The sequence below is a fragment of the Entelurus aequoreus genome, linkage group LG28 (genome assembly GCF_033978785.1).
Source record: "Entelurus aequoreus isolate RoL-2023_Sb linkage group LG28, RoL_Eaeq_v1.1, whole genome shotgun sequence".
In the NCBI taxonomy this organism is placed as follows: Eukaryota; Metazoa; Chordata; class Actinopteri; order Syngnathiformes; family Syngnathidae; genus Entelurus; species Entelurus aequoreus.
This window is the reverse complement of record NC_084758.1, coordinates 25,988,194-26,010,487: the sequence shown is the minus strand read 5'-3', so window position 1 is coordinate 26,010,487 and position 22,294 is coordinate 25,988,194. Positions and strand designations below refer to the sequence as shown.

General features: G+C 39.8%; 1 protein-coding gene and 1 long non-coding RNA gene across 2 annotated transcripts in view; one reads left to right on the top strand and one right to left on the bottom strand.

Annotated features, from left to right (window-relative positions):
- tnmd (tenomodulin) overlaps window positions 1-22,294 on the bottom strand; it is a 216,619-nt gene that overhangs the window by 71,884 nt on the left and 122,441 nt on the right. The gene's annotated exons all lie outside the window — the stretch shown is intronic.
- LOC133645017 (uncharacterized) overlaps window positions 1-22,294 on the top strand; it is a 191,793-nt gene that overhangs the window by 73,909 nt on the left and 95,590 nt on the right. The window contains exon 3 of the long non-coding RNA XR_009824870.1: window positions 11,916-12,061. This is a non-coding gene — a long non-coding RNA (uncharacterized LOC133645017). The remainder of the gene's footprint in view (window positions 1-11,915; window positions 12,062-22,294) is intronic.

The window sequence follows — 22,294 nt, the reverse complement described above, 5'->3', positions numbered from 1 at the left end:
ATAATCTGCGGAAATAATAAAACAAATAATTAACCACACATACTCATTATAATACATGATAAGCATGTAACTGAACATTGTTTGTTCATGGCATTATATTTTGTCATAAACTGAGTATGAGAAGAGTCATAAGAATGGTATTAGACCGTCTTTTATATCGACCTAGAGGGAAAATGCCATGTAGCAAAATAATAGTGTCTCACATTTTTGTTTTTTTTAGCAGCATGTTATATAACGGCTGACGATGAACCATTGCAGCAGTGCTCCTGCTTTTTTAAGCGGAACAGAAGAAAAGTGGCACGGGCGCTCCGCGGCGGCTGCACAACACTTCATGTCGTATACGCAGGAGAGAGTTGAGTGACAATGTTGCGAATGAAGTGTTTTCTGCAGAGCTGCCCCCCATTGAATTAAGCCACTCGCAGGTTGCTCCCGCTCTGTTCATGTGTGCACTCAAGTGTGGAAGTCACTCTCTTCAGCCTCGCTGGTGATCCTCCACCAGTGTTCAGTCTGACACGCCGAGAGAGCAGAGACCTGTTCATTCTCCCTGCACTAATGTGTAGTACTCGAAGGCTGCGTCCGTGCTTGCAGTTCAGTGCTCTGGTCCAAACACTGTTGCTGGTCCAGTAATTATCATATTTGTGCCATCACTTCACCCTCTGTACCATTGATCATTACAAAAACACCGTGCATGATCATTTGGACTCTTCAAATCATGGCTGATGGCAAACAGGATACGTCATCCACAGCTGCTGTTTCACCCGCCTCTGTACAGCCAAGTGGGGGCGCTGTTTTGCCAGTTTTCTAACAGTGCTGGTATGCCATTGCTAGGAATTCTGGGCCCCCTGAAAGAATATCGGTTGCCACCTTGAACTTTGTTTAGGGATGTTAGATAATGGCTTTTTGCGATATCCGATATTCCGATATTACCGATACCAACCGATACCGATATCAACCGATATATACAGTCGTGGAATTAACACATTATTATGCCTAATTTGGACAACCAGGTATGGTGAAGATAAGGTCCTTTTTAAAAAAAAATGAATTAAATAAAATGAATTAAAAACATTTTCTTGAATAAAAAATAAACTAAAACAATATAAAAACAGTTACATAGAAACTAGTAATGAATGAAAATGAGTAAAATTAACTGTTAAAGGTTAGTACTATTAGTGGACCAGCAGCACGCACAATCATGTGTGCTTACGGACTGTATCCCTTGCAGACTGTATTGATATATAATGTAGGAACCAGAATATTAATAACAGAAAGAAACAACCCTTTTGTGTGAATGAGTGTAAATGGGGGAGGGAGGTTTTTTGGGTTGGTATACTAATTGTAAGTGTATCTTGTGTTTTTTATGTTGATTTAATAAAAAAAGAAAAAAAGAAAAAAAAGAAAAAGATACTGATAATAAAAGAAACAATACCGATAATTTCCGATATTACATTTTAAAGCATTTATTGGCCGATAATATCGGCCTGCCGATATTATCGGACATCTCTAATTTTGTTGTTTTGCAGCGTTCTTGACGGTGCCCATTTCTTTTTCAATTAACGACTTAACAAGTCGGGAGAATTATGTAAAATGTATTATTGTGTGAATGCCCAAGATTGTACACCAGAAACAATCTATTTATCGTTATTATTCCGACGCAAAGATTTGTCGCGCTCCACAGCCCACAGTTTTCATTCGATTGGAACCGTTGTAGCATCAAAATGTCCGGCCCGACTAGGAATTGTGAACACCCCCCCCCCCCCCAAAAAAAATATCCCTGAATTCCCGGTTCTACGGGTCATTTTTCCCATTGAAAATGAATGGGCCATTTTTTGAACTTGCACAATTGCCACATTTCTCAACTGATTCAAACCGTTCCACCATCCACACACTCCACTTATCTTGGACAATCAAACTACCATTTTGCAAGTTCAACAACAATTCCAGGATTTTACCAGAATTTTCACAGTCCACATTTGTCAACCGTTTTTGTCCATTCCACCTTCAAAACATTCTTCTCAATTGGGACAAAAAAACTACTATTTGACTTTTTGCACAAATTCCCGGTTTTCCCGAAATTCCGAAATAGCCATTTAAATTCAAACTGTTACTCTATTAACATTTTTCAACCGTTTTTTTAAAAATTACAACACCAACCCATTCAAATTATCTGAGACAATTTTTTTATTACATTTATTTTCAAAAATTCTCGTTTTCGCCGAAATTACCACATTTTTAGGAAATTCCCATTAAAATGAATGGACGTATTCGAAGTTTTACAATGCCCAAAATTCTCAAAATATTGCTTTTGATTCCAACCTTTCAACTATCAACCCACACTGTTCTTCACATATGTCAAACACACAACACAACCTTTCCCAAAATTACCGGTTTACCCGGTAATTTCCCCCCCAATTGACAATGAATGGCAAATATGCAATCGACTGCATATCCCACATTTCTCATCCGATTTGAACCGTTCCAACATCCACACACTCTACTCACATCCACACACTCTACTCACCCTGGACATTCAAGTCAGCATGTGTACCGGTTCCAAAAAATCCCTGATTACCCGGAATTACCAGGAATTTTACCCCCCACTGAAAATAAATGGACAATATACAAAAACTCTCCATATCCCACATTTCTCAACCGATTCGAACCGTTCCAACATCCACACACTCCACTCACTCTGGACATTCAAGCATTTCAGTCCCACCCACACGTATCGGCGGTTCGTTGGCTTGAGCACATAGAGCATTCACACGCAATTCCTTCTGGAATTGCAAATTCTAGTTAAGTTGTCTTACTCTCATTTCATTGATTTAAAACATGTTATTACATCTCTGATTGCAAATGCATTTTCAGTTAACCATTTAATAAACGGGTGGAGGGTATTTTATTGTCTTTGGCAATCAAGTACTAATATGAAAAAACTAAGTGTCGTGACTCAAGATGGTCCACTGGTAAAAATTTAGCATTTAACTTAATTGTGCAAGTAAATTATGAAATATAAAAAACAACAACAAGCCTCATGTAATCTCAATTAAAGTTTAGATTGTCTTGTTTGTTCACTGTAAGTCTCATCAGAGACCCAATGCCGGCCTTTTTGTTAGCAAATTTGCTGATGAGATCTTTGAAGTCCAATTGTCGGCTTAGCTGACTTTCATTTGTAAGTCTAGCAAGGCTATTTAGCCTTTTGGCTTGTTGTAGATCTGAAATAGTTCTTAACTAGTTTCAGTGTGCTAAACGCCCTTTCTACACCTGAAAAAGTCACAGGTGATGTTATGATATGAAAGTCAGTGTAAACTATCCCAAATTCTAAATAGTCTTTTACTTTGTTGTTGTCAGCTATTATGGTGTCTTTATTTTATATTGCTATGAAAACCAACAGCAAAAATTTGAGTAATTACCTGTTTTGTATTTAGGCCATTTAAATGTCCCACTAATAACACGTTTTACAAGACCACATTGAACACATCATAACGTAACTGACCTTTTGTCAGATGCTCATAAGTACTAATTAGTAACCGCTTTTAATGATTAGTAGTCATTAACATTCTTAATAAATGACAGAAGAATAAGCACCCATCTGATTGGGGAGTCATTTTGTTGGAGTAGTGCAGGATGGCACCTCAATAGAGTGAAACCAACATTATCTGGGCTTGTCCCATTTCTAGAGGATACATACTTATATCTGTGGCCCCTTCTAAAGGTTTCTTCTTTTCCCCATCTCGGGCTTTTTGAGTTTTTCCTTGCCCAAATGTAGGTAAAGACCAGGGGATGTCGTTGTGGTTTGCATAGCTCTTTGAATCACTTATGATTAAGGGCTTAAATTGTGATTGATTGATACTTTGGATGTTGCACTTAGCTGTTGTGGCTAACTCTGTGGGCATGAACTAATGAATCCTGCTGGGATAAACAGTGAAATGTCTTCTAAGACAATCAGTTCATTTGGGATCGATTCTAATCCCTGAGACCAGTGCTTTTAGTTTATGTAAGGCATGACTGCAATATAACCTCGACTGAAACCTGAAGAACTTCAAAAAATTAGGATAGCGGAGGGCCCGTACCCCCAATTTACATAAGCCCCCTTTCTATTTTCACTGATGCATCAGATTATGTGTTGTGAATAAGGATATATTTAAAACATGAACAAAGTGAGGCTCTACCAGTTCTTCTCAAATAGTGGTGCAGGCCCCCCCTTGACGCAGCGAGGTGTCATGGGGGCCTTAGAGTTGGCATATTTTTTTAAAATTCTTGAACGATACACAAGCCTCCAGCTAGGTGGCAGCACTGCTCGAATTAATCAACAGGCTCAACCAGGAAATATGACGAAGTAAACATACATAACCCTTCAGTGTACCAGTAACGAGGATGTAAATAAATAATAAATATTAAATTCAGGATTTCAGGTCATTTGTTGTCTCCTAGAGGTGGCAAGACAGAAAATAAGTGAACCACTGATTTACGCGGAGGACTAGGAATTTCACGGTATGAACATTTCTTATCACGGTTATTGTAACCAAAATTATCACGGTTATCATTTTTATCGTGGTATTTTTAAATGTGCTCAATATTTTCAACAACTACTTATACTGAAATCTTTTAACATAGTTTTATTTAAAAAAAACAACAAAAAACAACACATTGAAAATGTGTGTATGTACCTCAAGTCGAAAGTTGAATGTGCATATGAAAGCAATGCAAGCAGGCCCGGCCCTAACCAATCTGGCGCCCTAGGCAAGATTTTAGGTGGCGCCCCCCCACATCGGCAGTGAAGTGTATATACTCACAAGAAACCGAATAGCTTTGTCTTTGACCTTTTTTTTTACTTAAAGAAAGCAAATTAACAATCAGAATAGTTAACAAGATAAAAAAAATATATGGATAAAAAAATGAATACAAAAAATAAAAAATGATTATATGAAATACAATATTTTTTACATACATAAACACAAAATAAAACGTGTCAACAAGTTGCATAAAATAAATTAAAAATACAATATAAATAAGGCACTGCACAAATAAAGATATCAAACCAGTATGACTTTAACAACTACAGGTATATTACAAAAAAAGGGGATCCTACAGTTCTCTATTTGTGCTTTTTAATATTGCATTAACTAGAATGACTTACAAATTACTGTACGCCAGGGAGTACTGTAATTACCTAACGTTACATTATTATTTTCCATAACAATTTAGCCCCCTCCACAATATTAACCCGACGTTAAAACAGAACTAGCTATTTATTGATTAGCAATTGCCGAATCATGTAACATTAGCTTAATGCTAAAAAGCCAGGTTACTATCACATTCTGTAACAGGAAAATAATTGCATGTAGGCTAACGTTACCTACCTGCTACCTCTGTCTTTTTCTCGTTTCTCCTCTTCTTTTCTCTTTTTTCTTCCCTGGGCACCTGACAGTTTTGGCCGTTTTGACATCTTGTGTTGAATTTTTTTATGTGGTGACGTCCAAAAAGAGTCATGATACGGGAAGGGAGGGGGCGCACCATGCCGGGGGAGGGGGGGCGTAATGTTGTAACACATATTTCTATTAAATAGGCTTTACTTTGCATTTTAATTAACGTGGGATTATTTTATGTATTTAGAAATAATAGTACCAACTTTTTTTTTTTTTTTCCTCCAACATTTGTGGCACTGACGTGGCGCCCCCTGATGGACGGCGCCCTTAGCATTTGCCTATACGGCCTATGCCACGGGCCGGCCCTGAATGCAGGCATTATAAACAAAGTAATTTGGCAGAAACAAAATAATAAATACAAATCAATGTGAAATTTGTGCAAGATGGCAACTCATGGACATAAGACGTAACTGCACTTTTTGTCCATATAGATAAAAATAGTGTTCATGTATGAGAGGGTTGCACTATTATAGGCAAAATAATAATTACGATTTTTAAACACGATTATTCATTATGTTAGGTAAAACTGTTCATGCCTAAGTGCTTGATTTTATACACCTGTGGCCAAGTGATTAGGACACCTGGTTCTGACCATTTGGATGGGTGGCCAAATACTTTTGGCAATATAGTGTATACTACCGTTTGATTTGACGTAGTTCTGCGTCAATCATGACAAGTGTGAAGGCGCACCAAAGATGTTCAGCCGGGATGGCCGTCTGCAACACGCTCGCGAAGTCCGATTTGTACCCAATTTATTTCCACGCGGCGCTGTTCATTCATCACGGCGTATTAAAGCAGACAGCGGGATCTACGCCCGCCACAAAATGGCACCGACTGGAAATTGTATGAGAAAAAGAACGTGATTCCATCTAAATTTAATTGCGGCAAGGGCGCTGATTGCCGTGACATCTCCGTTGAAATCACTTTGACACATTTTTTTCCCAAGGTGGCGCCGCCGTCACCCGCAAAAAAAGCAGATCGCTCCCCGCACAAAGACGTGGTACAAAGGGAAGCCTGTCGTAATCTACCGCCTGTAATTTCATCTGCGCGGGGAGGGATGGAGCAATAATAGTCTCAAGCACAGAAGCATGATGTTTATGCCTGGCTTTATTGTGATGAGTCTCTGTTTAATTTGGCTCCGCGGGAAAGCAAAGGGCAATGTTGTGATGAGATACAATGATTACTGGGCTTGGTCGACCGGAAAATGAAGAAAGACACATTAACGCAGGGATGAGGAATGGAGAAGCGCTGTCACTTTGAGAGGCGACGTTAGAAAAAAGAAGACACACACGCAAATACTTTGAGACACTAATATGTGTCAGTCAGTGCGTGTCCATTAGGGCTGTGAATCTTTGGGTGTCCCACGATTCGATTCAGTATCGATTCATGGGGTCACGATTCGATTCAAAATCGATTTTTTTTTTCAAATCAACACGATTCTCGATTCAAGAACGATTTTTTTCCCGATTCAAAACGATTCCCTATTCATTCAATACATGGATTTCAGCAGGATCTACCCCAGTCTGCTGACATGCAAGCAGAGTAGTAGATTTTTGTAAAAAGCTTTTATAATTGTAAAGGACAATGTTTTATCAACTGATTGCAATAATGTACATTTGTTTTAACTATTAAATGAACCAAAAATATGACTTATTTTATCTTTGTGAAAATATTGGACACAGTGTGTTGTCAAGCTTATGAGATGCGATGCAAGTGTAAGCCACTGTGACACTATTGTTCTTTTATTTAATTTTTATAAATGTCTAATGATAATGTCAATGAGGGATTTTTAATCACTGCTATGTTGAAATTGTAACTAATACTGACACTGTTGTTGATAATATTCTTTTTTTTTTTCACTACTTTTGGTTTGTTCTGTGTGGTGTTTGTGTCTCCTCTCAATTGCTCTGTTTATTGCAGTTCTGAGTGTTGCTGGGCCGGGTTTGGTTTTGGAATTGGATTGCATTATGGTATTGCTGTGTATTGTTTTGTTGGATTGATTGATAAAAAAATAAAAACATTTTTGATTATTAAAAAAAATAAAAATAAATAGATTTTAAAAAAATGAGAATCGATTCTGAATCGCACAACGTGAGAATCGCGATTCGAATTCGAATCGATTTTTTCCCACACTCCTAGTGTCCATGCACTAAATTAGTTTGACTCTAAATAAACATCCTACAGTCCATGGAAACACCTTAAATCGGATCATGTTCGCTTTTTGAAAGTCGGACTAACACACCTGGATTATGCGATTGGAAACCAGAATTCTCGAGGGGGGTTGGGCCCTTCGTATTGTGCATGCGCCAGTCTCAAGGGGTCGGGAAACAACCCGGAAGCAGATAACTTTTTTTGAAAAACATACGCAACAATTGTCATGAAGAGGAGGCTATTTGCTTCACAAATTAAAATAATGTAACATTCTGAAGTACATAGGAGCGGTATGGCGTAGTGGGTAGAGCGGCCGTGCCAGAAACCTGAGGGTTGCAGGTTCGCTCCCCGCCTCTTGACATCCAAATTGCTGCCGTTGCGTCCTTGGGCAGGACACTTTACCCTTGCCCCGGTGCCGCTCACACTGGTGAATGAATGAATGGTAGGTGGCGGTCGGAGGGGCTGTAGGCGCAAACTGGCAGCCTCGCTTCAGTCAGTCTACCCCAGGGCAGCTGTGGCTACAAATGTAGCTTACCACCACCAGGTGTGAATGAATGATGGGTTCCCACTTCTCTGAGTATCTAATAATAGAAAAGCGCGATATAAAATCTAAAACATTATGATTATTATTATTACATTGATGGTAGAAAACGGCGTGGCGTGGTTGGGGGAGTGGCCGTGTTAGATCCCCACCTTCTACCAACCTAGTCACGTCCGTTGTGTCCTTGAGCAAGACACTTCACCCTTGCTCCTGATGGGTCCTGGTTAGCTCCCGCCATCAGTGTGTGAATGTGTGTGTGAATGGGTGAATGTGGAAATAGTCTCAAAGCGCTTTGAGTACCTTGAAGGTAGAAAAGCGCTATACAGGTATAACCCATTTACCATGACATCTGTTAAATGCGAAAATTGAAAGTGAATGAATGATGTCAGACATCTGAAGTCAGGATGCGAACTCCGCCTCGCTTGCTAACAAGTGTGAAATGAAGTTGTGTGAAAAATAACTTGAACTATCAATTTAGCCAAAGTCAGCCAGCTAAACTTTGTCTACATCAATTCAAATGAATGAATGAAATGAGTTTATTTCGGTCATCTAATCAACCATTTTGTGTCATCAGTTTAACAGCACAGATTATACATATTAACAATCATACACATACACACACAAAAATAAAAAGAATGACCGAAAAAGGAATAGGCTGAAGCCAAGGCTTATATTTGCCTATCCTATACCTTCACTGAAAATTAGATTGCCTGGAACATCAACGTTAAAAAAATCAATGGGATGAAAGTAACCGTTGCTGTATTTTATACTTTTCCATTATTTCACCTTTCAAGGCTTTCTTAAACCTTAACAAAGAACTACATGTCTTCAACTCATCACTGAGCTTGTGCCACCATTTAACTCTTAAAACTGAAATACATTTGTATTTTATATTCGTTCTTACTTTACATATTTCAAAAATCAATATCCCCCATAAATTATAGTTTTCTCCTCTTAATTGAAATAACCTAAGAATACAAGCTGGAAGGCTGTTGTTCTTTACTCGAAACAAAATGTCCATTGTTTTTAAAAACACAATATCTGAAAATTTTAACACATTAGAAGTTATGAATGAAGGATTGGTATGTTCATAGTAGCACACTTTGTGTATTATTCTAATTACCCTTTTTTGAAGTTTAATTATTGGGTCTATGTTTGTTTTATAAACATTTCCCTAAACTTCAACACAATACGATAAATATGGAAAAATAATATAACATATGCAGACATTTCTTATTCAGCATCTGTCTTACTTTATAAAGAATAGCAATGGATTCGGATATTTTTCCCTTTTTATATAATCAATATGCGGTTTCCCACATAATTTATGATCAATTATTATTCCCAAGAATTTAGTTTCATATACTCTATCAATTTCCACTTAATTAAATTTTTATTTTGCTTCACAATTTGTCCTTGCACCACTAAACACCATAAATTTTGTTTTCTTATCATTTAATGATAACTTATTAATATCAAACCATTTTTTTTAGCTGAATCAACTCAACCTCTATTATCCTCAACACTTCCTTCAAGTCTTTTCCTGAACAATATACATTTGTATTATCTGCAAACCTCTATTATCCTCAACACTTCCTTCAAGTCTTTTCCTGAACAATATACATTTGTATTATCTGCAAACATAATACATTTCAATTTATTAGATACTGAACCAATATCGTTTAAATAAATATAAATAACTTAGGTCCCAATACCGAGCTTTGTGGAACCCCACAAGTTACTCTTCTTGGCTGTGATTTATCCATCCCATCCATTTTCTACCGCTTGTCCCGTTCGGGGTCGCGGGGGACAAGCGGTAGAAAATAGATGGGATGGATAGATCAAAGCCAAAAAGAGTAACTTGTAGGCGCCTTATTAATTTCCGCATGTTGAGATCTATTGCAAATACGTTTTAAAGCAGCGTCAATTTGCAAAAAAAGGCACAATAACACACACACACACACACACACACACACACACACACACACACACACACACACACACACACACACACACACACACACACACACACACACACACACACACACACACACACACACACACACACACACACAGAGAGAGAGAGAGACGATGTATCATAAGATTAAACAAACAATCTATTACATAGCCAACATTTGAAGAATTAATCAAATATACAATTCTACACATCGAGTCTATTAGAGTGCTAAAACTGTTAATCAATAGTCAATATATCAGTGTGCAGCTTTTTAAACATCACAAAATGATTTTCTTTTTGAGGAAGTTAGATTTTGTGTTTTGCTTGTTTTCATTGGTGCTATTTTAATTTTTTTCTAAAAGGTTACAGTATTTTTCGGAGTATAAGTCGCTCCGGAGTATAAGTCGCACCGGCCGAAAATGCATAATAAAGAAGGGAAAAAACATATATAAGTCGCACTGGAGTATAAGTCGCATTTTTGGGGGAAATTTATTTGATAAAAGCCAACACCAAGAATAGACATTTGAAAGGCAATTTAAAATAAATAAAGAATAGTGAACAACAGGCTGAATAAGTGTACGTTATATGAGGCATAAATAACCAACTGAGTTAACGTAACATATTATGGTAAAAGTCATTCAAATAACTGTAACATATAGAACATGCTATACGTTTACCAAACAATCTGTCACTCCTAATCGCTAAATCCCATGAAGTCTTATACGTCTAGTCTCTTACGTGAATGAGCTAAATAATATTATTTGATATTTTATGGTAATGCGTTAATAATTTCACACAAGTCGCACCCCCGGCCAAACTATGAAAAAAAACTGTGACTTATAGTCCGAAAAATACGGTAATTGTTTTTTTTTTTAGCACTTTACCTTTCTTTTCTTTTAAATAGACAACATTTTAAAAGTAATTTTATTCTTTATAACCGCTATATGAGTAGCACAGTTACAGTATAGATAAATATTTATGAATGAATTAGTCATCTTTGTTGTTCGTAAGCACATGCTTAAAATAACTTAAGCTGCATTTAGAAGTCGGAATTAGAGCCATTAGTGCGTTTTATTATCCCACTAGTCGACCGATCGTTAAGATAGTCCATGACTAATCTACTATCAAAATAATCGTTAGTTGCAGCCCTAATGGAAGACATAGCTGCATGCATCATTCAGCACCTGTGAGTAGAAATATCAGGCAATGTCAGCTGGTCTCTTTAAAAAAAGTAGAAAAAAAAAACGGATGGACAATGTGGCCTAAAATCTATGTCGTAAATATATTGCAGCCTACTGCGATAACGATATACCGTATTTTTCGGACTATAAGCCGGTACTTTTTTTTTCTACGCCTTTGACCCTGCGACTTATATTACGGTGCGGCTAATTCATGGATTTTTCTTCGCTAACAGCCGTGTTGTTTTGTAATCAACAAATAGTTTTCAACACAGAGACACTGAAAAAGTTTGTTACTGTCTGTGCTATGCCGCCATCTTTTGGACAAGTTTGCTCCTTGCAGGTGCTGCGGGTTGAAATTGTACTTATTGTTTTGTGCCTTGAACTGGAATTATATCCAGTTTCGTCTACTATGCGTCCATAGCTTGTATAGTTTCTCCATTCATCACTCCAAGCAACATTTGTATGTTTTACAATATAACTAAAACAATTCTTACTTACTAAACCGTCCCGTGTGTGATGTTTTCATGCATATGTGTACGCGCTATCGTAATGTATTAAAGCTAGCCTGGTTAACATCAGCAAATATGCTCACATGTTTACAAGTGTCTGTGTTAGTATTATCAACTTACAATGGCATTCTTTTTGTATTGTTTCAGTTTTGAAAATTCCGCAAAACGTCACCGTCTGTGTAGCTGATTGGAGAGCTAGCTTCGGCAGCCAGTGGGTCCATGACGATGACTTCTGTTTTGTTGGATCAGCCGTTTTACTGCCGTGTGACAGGCACCGTTTGGAAACAATTAAGGTATGTAAATAGACATTTCCGAAAACTTTCGTACCGGTATATATTTGCAGCTTATGGTGCATGGCGGCTAATATATGAAAAACTATTTATGTCTTCTAAAATGTGGTGGGTGTGGCTTAAATATCGGTGCGCTCTATAGCCCAGAAAGCACAGTATATCACAATATATTATTTGGAATGTAAATGAGAATTACAAAGGCTCCTAATTTGGCCGCACACCAAATCTGATTTTTTTTTCGCCAGTCTAAACGCTCCAAAGTTTTTAAAATCTGATCTTTTCACATCAGACTCTGGCCACATCAGGAGGTAGTCCAAATCTGATTTGAATATGATCTTTTTAAAACTGATTTCTTTAGACTGTAATTAAACGGTGCGTGTTGCGGTCAGGCGCACACATAAGGGGAGGGAGTATCGATTCATAAATTGGTATTGTCGATACCAAGGTTAGTGTTGGTATTCTGTATGATCGATACTAAAGTGATTATACAATCATTTCATTTTTACAAAATTTGTTTTGTTTTATAAATCTTTACAAATTCAGGAAATAATATATTTATCTGTACAGTAATCTATTTATTTATATCTGCACCTTATTGCTTTTTTATCCTGCACTACCATGAGCTAAAGCAACAAAATTTCGTTCTTATCTGTACGGTAAAGTTCAAATCTGAATGACAATAAAAAGGAAGTCTAAGTCTAAATACATTTCTGACACAGGTGGACTTTGTGGGCTGAAAACAAAGGATTTAAGTGAGTAGTTGTAGTTTTAGGGATGTAAGTCTTACAATAACTGACGATTAAATTCGATTCCGATACTCGGGGTGACGATTCAAATCAGGATCGATTCTCGATTCAACACGGTTCTCGATTGACTTAAATTTCTCACACAGCTCAGTGCGCTCTGCACCAAACACCCTTTGTCACTTCATGTTGTTACGCCAAATCACTGTGAATTTTGCCACATACTTTGAGGGGACTGACACTAGTGTAACATTTGAGCAAGATTGGTATTTTTTGTGCCCGGGTCTAGTCTACCAGTCTCACTCTGAGATCCATCGGAACACAGCCTCCGACACCCATGTACTCTTTAAGATCCGTGGTGTTGTGGGCGCACTCTGGTATGGCGCCACATATGCTGACAGCGTCAAGTGGTGGGAAGTCCAATGTCAGCGACCCGGAGGACACGGCATCCATAGCGTACATCGTACACAATCTGAGCTCACTGGAGCGCGGCACACAGCTCCTGTTCCAATGTCACTTGAGAGCAGTTTTTATCCCCTGCACAGTACACTTGAAGGCAAGACCAAAGATCACCTGGCTCAAAAGTCACGTGGATCAGTGTTGTTTTGAACCTTGCTCTGAGAGATTGTCTTCATGGTTCTATCACTTCTGTACAAAATGTAATACGCACGTTCTCTTCTGTTTGGTACTTTATTTTAGGGCAATACTACAAATTTAGGAATATTGGCCAATGTTCATATTTAACATTTTCAGGATCATTAAATACAATTTTTGATCACAACTGTAATCCGACAAACACACAATTGATATTATTAGAGATGTCCGATAATGGCTTTTTTGCCGATATCCGATATTCCGATATTGTCCAACTCTTAATTACCGATTCCGATATCAACCGATATATATTCAGTTGTGGAATTAACACATTTTTATGCCTAATTTTGTTGTGATGCCCCGCTGGATGCATTAAACAATGTAACAAGGTTTTCCAAAATAAATCAACTCAAGTTATGGAAAAAAATGCCAACATGGCGCTGCCATATTTATTATTGAAGTCACAAAGGGCATTATTTTTTTTAACTTGCCTCAAAACAGCAGCTTGGAATTTGGAACATGCTCTCCCTGAGAGAGCATGAGGAGGTTGGGGGCGGGGGGCGGGATTGAGTTGGGGGGAGGGGGGCATAGGGGGTAGCGGGGGGTGTATATTGTAGCGTCCCGGGAGAGTTAGTGCTGCAAGGGATTCTGGGTATTTGTTCTGTTGTGTTTGTTGTGTTACGGTGCAGATGTTCTCCCGAAATGTGTTTGTCATTGTTGTTTGGTGTGGGTTCACAGTGTGGCACATATTTGTAACAGTGTTAAAGTTGTTTATACATCCACCCTCAGTGGGACCTGTATGGCTGTTGACCAAGTATGCTTTGCATTCACTTGTGTGTGTGAAAAGCTGTGGATATTATGTGATTGGGCCGGCACGCAAAGGCAGTGCCTTTAAGGTTTATTGGCGCTCTGTACTTCCCCCGACGTCCGTGTACACAACGGAATTTTTACCGCCACGGAGGTAAAGACACATCCGACTTATTGTGTAAATAAAAACTTCTCCCTATCGGGGTATTATGGATACCCCCAAACAATGTTCCCTCTAATTTTCCATCTGATTTGCAGGTTGTTTGATTGATGGATTGAAACTTTTACTAGCAGATTGCAAAGGAAGAGAATACATTATATGAAACAGTACAGTTTACACAGTACAGTACATATTCCGTACAATTGACCACTAAATGGTAACACCCGAATACGTTTTTCAACTTGTTTAAGTCAGGGTTCACGTTAATCAATTAATGGTAATGTGTGTACTTTGTTGTGAGTTCATGCACTTTGTTGGTTTTGTTCTTTGAACAATGTGATGTTCATGACCGGTTCATTTTGTGCACCAGTAAAAAAAACATTTCTTGAATTTGAAAAAAATTTTTTTTTTTATTTTTCACTAAAGAAGGGTTCGGTGAATGCGCATACAAAACTGGTGGGGTTCGGTACCTCCAACAAGGTTAAGAACCACTGATATATATATATATATATACACAGTATATAAGTGCATTTATTATATTAAAATAATGGATATATAATTAATTTAATCGGATATTAAGAGTATGTCAAAATCGGACTCCTACCTTGTTTACTGCTGTGACAACCTCCTTAAAGTTTTGTAATAAATCAGAAATATCAATAAGCTAAAATGACGCAAACATGGATAAGTGTGGAGGGGTTTGGCACTTTTCCCATCATGCTTTGTAATGGATTTAAATGGGTGTAATTCAGATTTTTTTTTTTTATCGTGCATGGACGTTTTTTTTAAATTATATCCACAAATTGTTGTTTTTTCCCCCACCATGACTAGGGAAGGTTGTTTGCATTGGGCCATACAAGTAAACGATGTGCTTTGTGTCATTCCTAGTATGATAAGTAGTCATAGATCTGAATTAGTCAGGTTGTCCACAAGTTAACGACAAAACAGCAGCACAGGGATTTACTTTTCAAATGAATTGGTATCTTCCTGCGGTCAGATTCCTTAGTGAACTCATGACGTCTCGCGGGCCCAATTGAAGACGCAAGCGGGCCGTAGTTTGGACACCCCTACTCTAGGAACACATTACTGATGACCAATACTTTTTAATGGTGCAATATTATTTTTTTCTTCTCATCAAACTTTAACTTTTGCCCAAGTTTTTGAATGATAATGTTTTTTTCTGTTATGTGCGAGTCACTGATTCTTTGCTCTCAGGATGTATTTTGCCCTTCCACTGTTTATACAAGTGTTGAATTGTTGTGAAAGAACAGCAGGTAGATTTCATCCGTAGCCCTCAGAGCTGTGGTGGCATAATGCCCACACTGCCCTCAGGCTTGATGGAGACCGCGTCCGGACTGGCCAAGCGTGGCCCTCTCGCCTTTCGAATCCATTTTGCCATCAGCACGTGGCTGCCTCTTAGTGTGTTTTATATAAGCTGCTTCCCATTCTTCTTTTTTCCCCCTCTCAGAATAAGGTTTGAGTTACTCTGTTTTCTTGCTTGCTACTTAACTACTCTTTACGGAAGAGCACCGTGTCTCCTCAGGGGATTTGCTTCAACAGCAGGAAGTGGAACAAGCAACAGGAATATAAATATGTGTGTGTGTGTGTGTGTGTGTGTGTGTGTGTGTGTACTTGTTCCCTTCTTGAGACATCAACAAGGAAAAGTAGCTTCCATATGAGGACCGGTGAACAAGTTAGGACATAAATCATGGTCCCAATACGGAAAACTATTGCATCTAATAGAGAATGTCTCATTAGGTGGTGAAATCTATCAAAATTAGGGTGGTCCCAAAACGGAGGGATTTTTCAAATTGACTGTGTCGGTTTTTGAAAGTGCTCCCCCTCTGGGCAACATATGTTATAAGTGTGTGTAAGAAATTGAAACACGCCCCCTTTCGCCAAAATTAATTAAAAAAAAAAAAAATGAATATGTACTGTAATAACTTGAAGTAAATAATAAAGATTACAAACCAATTGCAAATAAAAATAATATATATAAATGAACTAAAAGCAGTCTATTTCTCACAATGTGTCTACTTTTTTCTTATAAAACTGGGAACAATTTCTCATATTCTTTCTGTTTCTGTAATATTGCAATTTCTTTTCTCGTAAAATGATTACTTTTTAATGCAAAACGGTGACATTTTTCATATAAAATTCTGGCTTATCACAATATTGCCAATTCTTTTGTTGTTGTAAAATAGTGAATTTGTTTGAGTAAAATTGACTTTTGTCATAATTTTGCCAAGTAAAATTCAGATTATTATTATAACATTGCCAACATTTTTAAGTTTTCCTATAAAATTGTGACTTGAGTAAAATTACGACTCTTTTCATAAAATTCCCAACATTTTAAGCTTTTCTTGTAAAATTGCGACTGTTATTGAGTAAAATTCCAACTTTTATCATAATATTGCACAAATGTTCAGTTTTTCTTGTAACATTTTTACTTGCGTTGAGTAAAATTACGACTTTTATTATAATACTGCCAAAATTCTACGTTTTTCTTGTGAAATTGTGACCTTTTTCTTGTGAAATTACAACTCATTTTTCACAACAAGCTTTTTTATATTTGCATAGTATGTGTATATTATTATTGTTGTAAATACAACTCTTTATATATCTAGAAAGGGTGGTCCTACAGAGGTAGACATTTTTCGGAGGTCTGTGTGTGTGTGTGTTTTAGCTTGGTAATAGAACATACAAAGAGGTAGGGCTGAACATTTAATAGAATTTCGATTTTATTGTTTCATATTATTGGTGTTGTTACTTTATTTATTGTTTATTCATTATTAATTTATTTGCATTGTTCTTTTAAATTGTTAAAAGTTGAGTTTTGTTGGTACAATAAATACAACATTTTTCAAATGATTATTATTATTAGCTCCAATGGGCTCACCACTCATAGAGGGGGCATAGAGGCCGGGTGAAATGTGGGCTGGGCGGCAGCTGAAGACAGAGCCCTTGGCGGTCCGATCCTCGGCTACAGAAGCTAGCTTTTGGGACGTGGAACGTCACCTCGCTGCGGGTGAAGGAGCTTGAGCTGGTGCACGAGGTTGAAGAGTTCTGGCTAGATGTAGTCGGACTCACTTCCACGCACAGCAAGGACTGTGGGACCAGTCCTCTCCAGAGGCGTTGCAAGCAGTGAGAGGCGACGGGTGGAGTTTTAAAGGACATGTATGTTTAATCAACGTTGTATTGATGTCTTGTGCCTGCTGGGCAGACAGGTACCGACAGGCCAAGCGGTGTGCGGCTTCGGCGGTCACAGAGGCAAAAACTCGGACATGGGAGGAGTTTGGGGAAGCAATGGAAAATGAATTCTGGACAGCTTCAAAGCAATTCTGGACCATCATCTGCCACCTCAGCAGGGGGAAAGCAGTGCACTGTCAACACCGTGTATGGTAGGAATGGTGTGCTGCTGACCTCGCCTTGGAATGTTGTGGATCGGTGGAGGGAATACTTCAAAGACCTCTTCAATCCCACCTACACGTGTGGTGGACTGTCCTATTTCTGGGGCTGAAGTTGTTGAGGTAGTAAAAAAGCTCCACGGTGGCAGCTGAATGAGATCCGGCCAGAGTTCCTTATTGCTCTGGACGCTGTGATTATGTCTTGGTTGACAAGACTCAACAACATTGCGTGGACATCATGGGCGGCACCTCTGGATTGGCAGACCGGGTTGGTGGTTCCTCTCTTTAAGAAGGGGAATCGGAGGGTGTGTTCCAACTACCATGGGTTTACACTCCTCAGGCATGTTTAGGTGTACTGGAGAGGAGGCTATGCTGGATCATTGAACCTTTGATCCAGTAGAAGCAGTGGGGTTTTTGTCCTGGTGGTGGAGCTGTGGACCAACTCTATATCTCAGCAGGATCCTCAAGGGTGTATAGGAGTTAGCCCATCCAGTCTACATGTTCTTTGTCGACATGGATAAGGCGTTCGAACGTGTCCCTCGGAAAGTCCTGTGGAGAGTGCTCAATGAAAATTGGGTATCGGACCGCCACACTCTGTATGATTGGTCTCAGAGCTTGGTCTGCATGGGTCTGACCCCGTTTCCAGTGAGGGTTGGACTCCACCAGGGCTGCTTTTTGTCACCAGTTCTGTCATAACCTTTATGGACAGAATTTCTAGGCGCAGTCAGGGGTTTGAGGGGATCCGGTTTGGTGGCTGCAGGATTAGGTCTCTGCTTTTTGCTGACGATGTGGTCTTGCTGGCTTCATCTTGCCAGGATCTTCAGTTCTTACTGGATTGGTTCGCAGTAGAGTGTGAAGCGACTGAGATGAGAATCAATACCTCCAAATCCGAGTCATTGGTCCTCGCCCAGAAAGAGGTGGAGTGCCAGCTCTGGGGTGGGGAGGAAATCTTACCCCAAGTGGAGTAGTTCAAGTACTTCAGAGTCTTGTTCACGAGCGAGGGAAGAGTGGATCGTGAAATTAACAGGCGGATCGGTGCAATGTCTGCAGTTATGCAGACCCTGTATCGATCCGTCGTGGTAACTGAGGAGCTGTGTCAGAAGGCAAAGCTCCCAATTTACTGCTTGATCTACCTTTTTTATCCTCACCTATGGTCATGAGCCTTGGGTTATGAGCGAAAGGACAAGATCACGGGTACAAGCGGCCGAAATGAGTTTCCTCCAGCGGCTGGCGGGGTTTTCCCTTGGAGATGGGGTGAGAAGCTTTGTCATTCGGGAGGAGCTCAAAGTAAAGCCGCTGATCCTCATCAAGAGGAGCCAGCTGAGGTGGTTCCGGCATCTGGTCAGGATGCTCCCCCAAAGCCTGTCTGGGGTGGTGTTTAGGGTACGTCCGACTGGTAGGTAGCCACAGGGACGACCCAGAAGTGTTGTGGGGACTATGTCTCCTAGCTGGCCTGGGAACGCCTCAGTATCCCCCGAAAGGAGCAGGACGAAGTAGCTCGGGAGAGGGAAGTCTGGGCTTCTCTGCTTAAGCTGCTGCCCCAGCCACCCGACCCCGGATAAGCACTTTCAAATTCATGAATAATTGTGTTATTATAAATGTGATTATTATTTTTGCCATAATCGTCCAGCCCTTCAAAAAGGCGAGAAAAGGAATCAGAAAAATATAATTTTTGCTGGACTGGTGTCATCAAAACAAGCATTGTTTTGATATTTGATTGGTTTATCTAGTTACAATAATGGCATGGGCCCGCTCGCTTGCTTGCCTCAGGTGCTGCTTGTGTAACCTCCAGCGCACTTGAGCGCAATTTCCAAATGAAAGGTAAGTTAATGAGCTTTGCTGCAGACAAAATTGCAGCGGCAAAAGCGCGTGGTGCGAGAAAACAAATTGAGACCTGCTCTCTTAATGGAGTTTGTACCGTAAACTACTTTCTACTTTGAAATGAACCTCTTAGGGAAAGAACAAACCCCTCTTGGGGCTGCAGTGAGTGCATTTAAACAGTAAAGCCCAGCTCCTCTAATGACTGTGTGTTTAAGCAGTTATTACAGGAGTTTGTGGTCATTCGCTCACTCATTATCTGCACCGATTATCCTGTTTGGAGGAAGTTGGAGCCATTTCCCAGCTGAGAGGCTGGGCACACCCCGGCGTAAGACAACAGCAAATCATGTTCACATTTACACCCACATTGCCACTTAACCTGCATTTTGTTGCAAAGTGACAGGACTGTGTGTCTTTTGGCTGTCCATTGGGTTTTATTTGTAGTTTATTTAGCCACCATTTCCCTAAGTTTGCAGTCAAGCCAGGTTGCATGTTGTAAGGCTACGTTCAAAGTGCAGGGTAGGATGTCCAATTTGGATTTTTTTTTGGTCAAGTCTGATATTTTTATGCAGTTGCTCACATTACAAAAAAATGTGACATCTAATGTGAACACAAATTGACCCACATGAAGACATGCATCATGATGTCACACCTGCTACAGTGTTCACGGTAGGAAACGAGCTCCAATCCTAGCAGGTGTCAGTCCTGGCGCATTTGTGGCAACTTCAAGGATTTTGTGCAATCCAAGTTAACATTTTCCGAACTGTATTATTGTGCATAGAAGATTAAGAAGGAAAAGGGCAAGCATTCTTGCCTGCTCAGTGGCCTTGTGGTTAGAGTGTCTGCCCTGAAATCGGTACGTCGTGAGTTCAAACCCCGGCCAAGTCATACCAAAGACTATAAAAATGGAACCCAACTAATTACCTCCAACCCTTGGAGGTAATTGGAATTGGGGGTTAAATCACCAAAATGATTCCCGAGCGCCACCACCGCTGCTGCTCACTGCTCCCCTCACCTCCCAGGTTTTTGAACAAGGGAATGGGACACATGCAGAGGTGTATGACTATCAGTGGTACTTTGACTTTCTTGCTCTCGTAGTTTGTGGGACATTTCCTTCGTGTGGGCATTTGACGTGAGTTCCTAAAACATATTATTTTTGCCTGTTTTCTACTCTTTTGTTAACTATTCATTTTGTAACCGTCTATTTTGGGGAAGAATTATGACAGTTATCGCTTTTTGATGCTGTATTGGTCCGGTGAACGCGACCCGGCCTTCAGACTGCAGTCGCGTCAGATACATATCGGATTTATATCCACATAAGCCTGAATTGTACTGTTTACATTGACATGAAAAAAAACATCCGATTCAAGTCACATTTGGGCAAAAAATTCAAAGGACAACAAGTTGAAATCCCAGCCCGAATTGCTTACGTTGTTGGTTTTTTTTCTTCGGATACACCAGTCCAAAAACACACATGGTTGGTTAATTGGAGACTCTAAATCGCCCCCATCCGGGTGGATAAAGAGGGGATGAACGAGGAAGTCCTTTAGCTGCCATATTTTTTATCACCTTTTACTCCTTTTGCATAATGTTTAGTTTTGTATTCACAATAAATCAACACAAATTCCATCCATTCATCCATTTCTTACCGCTTGTCCCTTTTCGGCGTCGTGGGGGTTGCTGGAGCCTATCTCAGCTGCATTCGGGCAGTAGGCGGGGTACACCCTGGACAAGTTGCCACCTCATCGCAGCAACACAAAATCTTTACTTTGAAACAATGTTCACGGACTCTAGTATTTAGCTTGCTAGTTGATGGTCGTGGTTGAGGGAAGATTTGTTTGCTGTTGGATGCTAGAAAATGTCCGATGCGTTGCAACAATCAGCCTTAATGCATCGTTGCAGCTCGGTGATTTTTGAGCACGTCGTGAAATGTGCGTTTGCTGTACGAGCGGGGTGTAGTGGGTGGTTGTGCTCGGGGTCCCATTTTTATAGTCTGCGGTATGACTCGGCCGGGGTTTGAATTCACAACCTACCGATCTCAGGGCGGACACTCCAAACCATGGTGCCAAACTCTGGCCCGCGGGCCAAATTTGGGCCGCCGTGTAATTTCACTTGGCCCTTGAGGCAATATCAAATTAACACTAGAGCTGGCCCGCTGAGTATATACAGCGGTGGTGCCGCGGTAACACCGCATTCACCGCTAATTCTCATACTTGCCAACCCTCCCGGGAGACTCCCAAATTTCAGTCAGTGCCCCTCCCGAAAATCGTCACGTCCGCTTTTCATCCAGTCCGAGTGCTGGCCCAGTCACATATGTGCGGCTTCTGCACACACACACAAGTGAATGCAACTCATACTTGATCAACAGCGATACAGGTTACACTGAGGGTTGTGTAAACAACTTTAACACTGTTAGAAATATACGCCACACTGTGAACCCACACCAAATAAGTATGAAAAACACATTTCGGGAGAACATCCGCACTGTAACACAACATAAACACAACAGAACAAATACCCAGAATTCTTTGCAGCACTAACTCTTCCGGGACGCTACAAGGTGTCTGTGTGTCGGGGTGGGGTGTATTTTGTAGCGTCCCGGAAGAGTTAGTGCTGCAAAGGGTTCTGGGTATTTGTTCTGTTGTGTTTATGTTGTGTTACGGTGCGGATGTTCTCCCGAAATGTGTTTGTCATTCTTGTTTGGTGT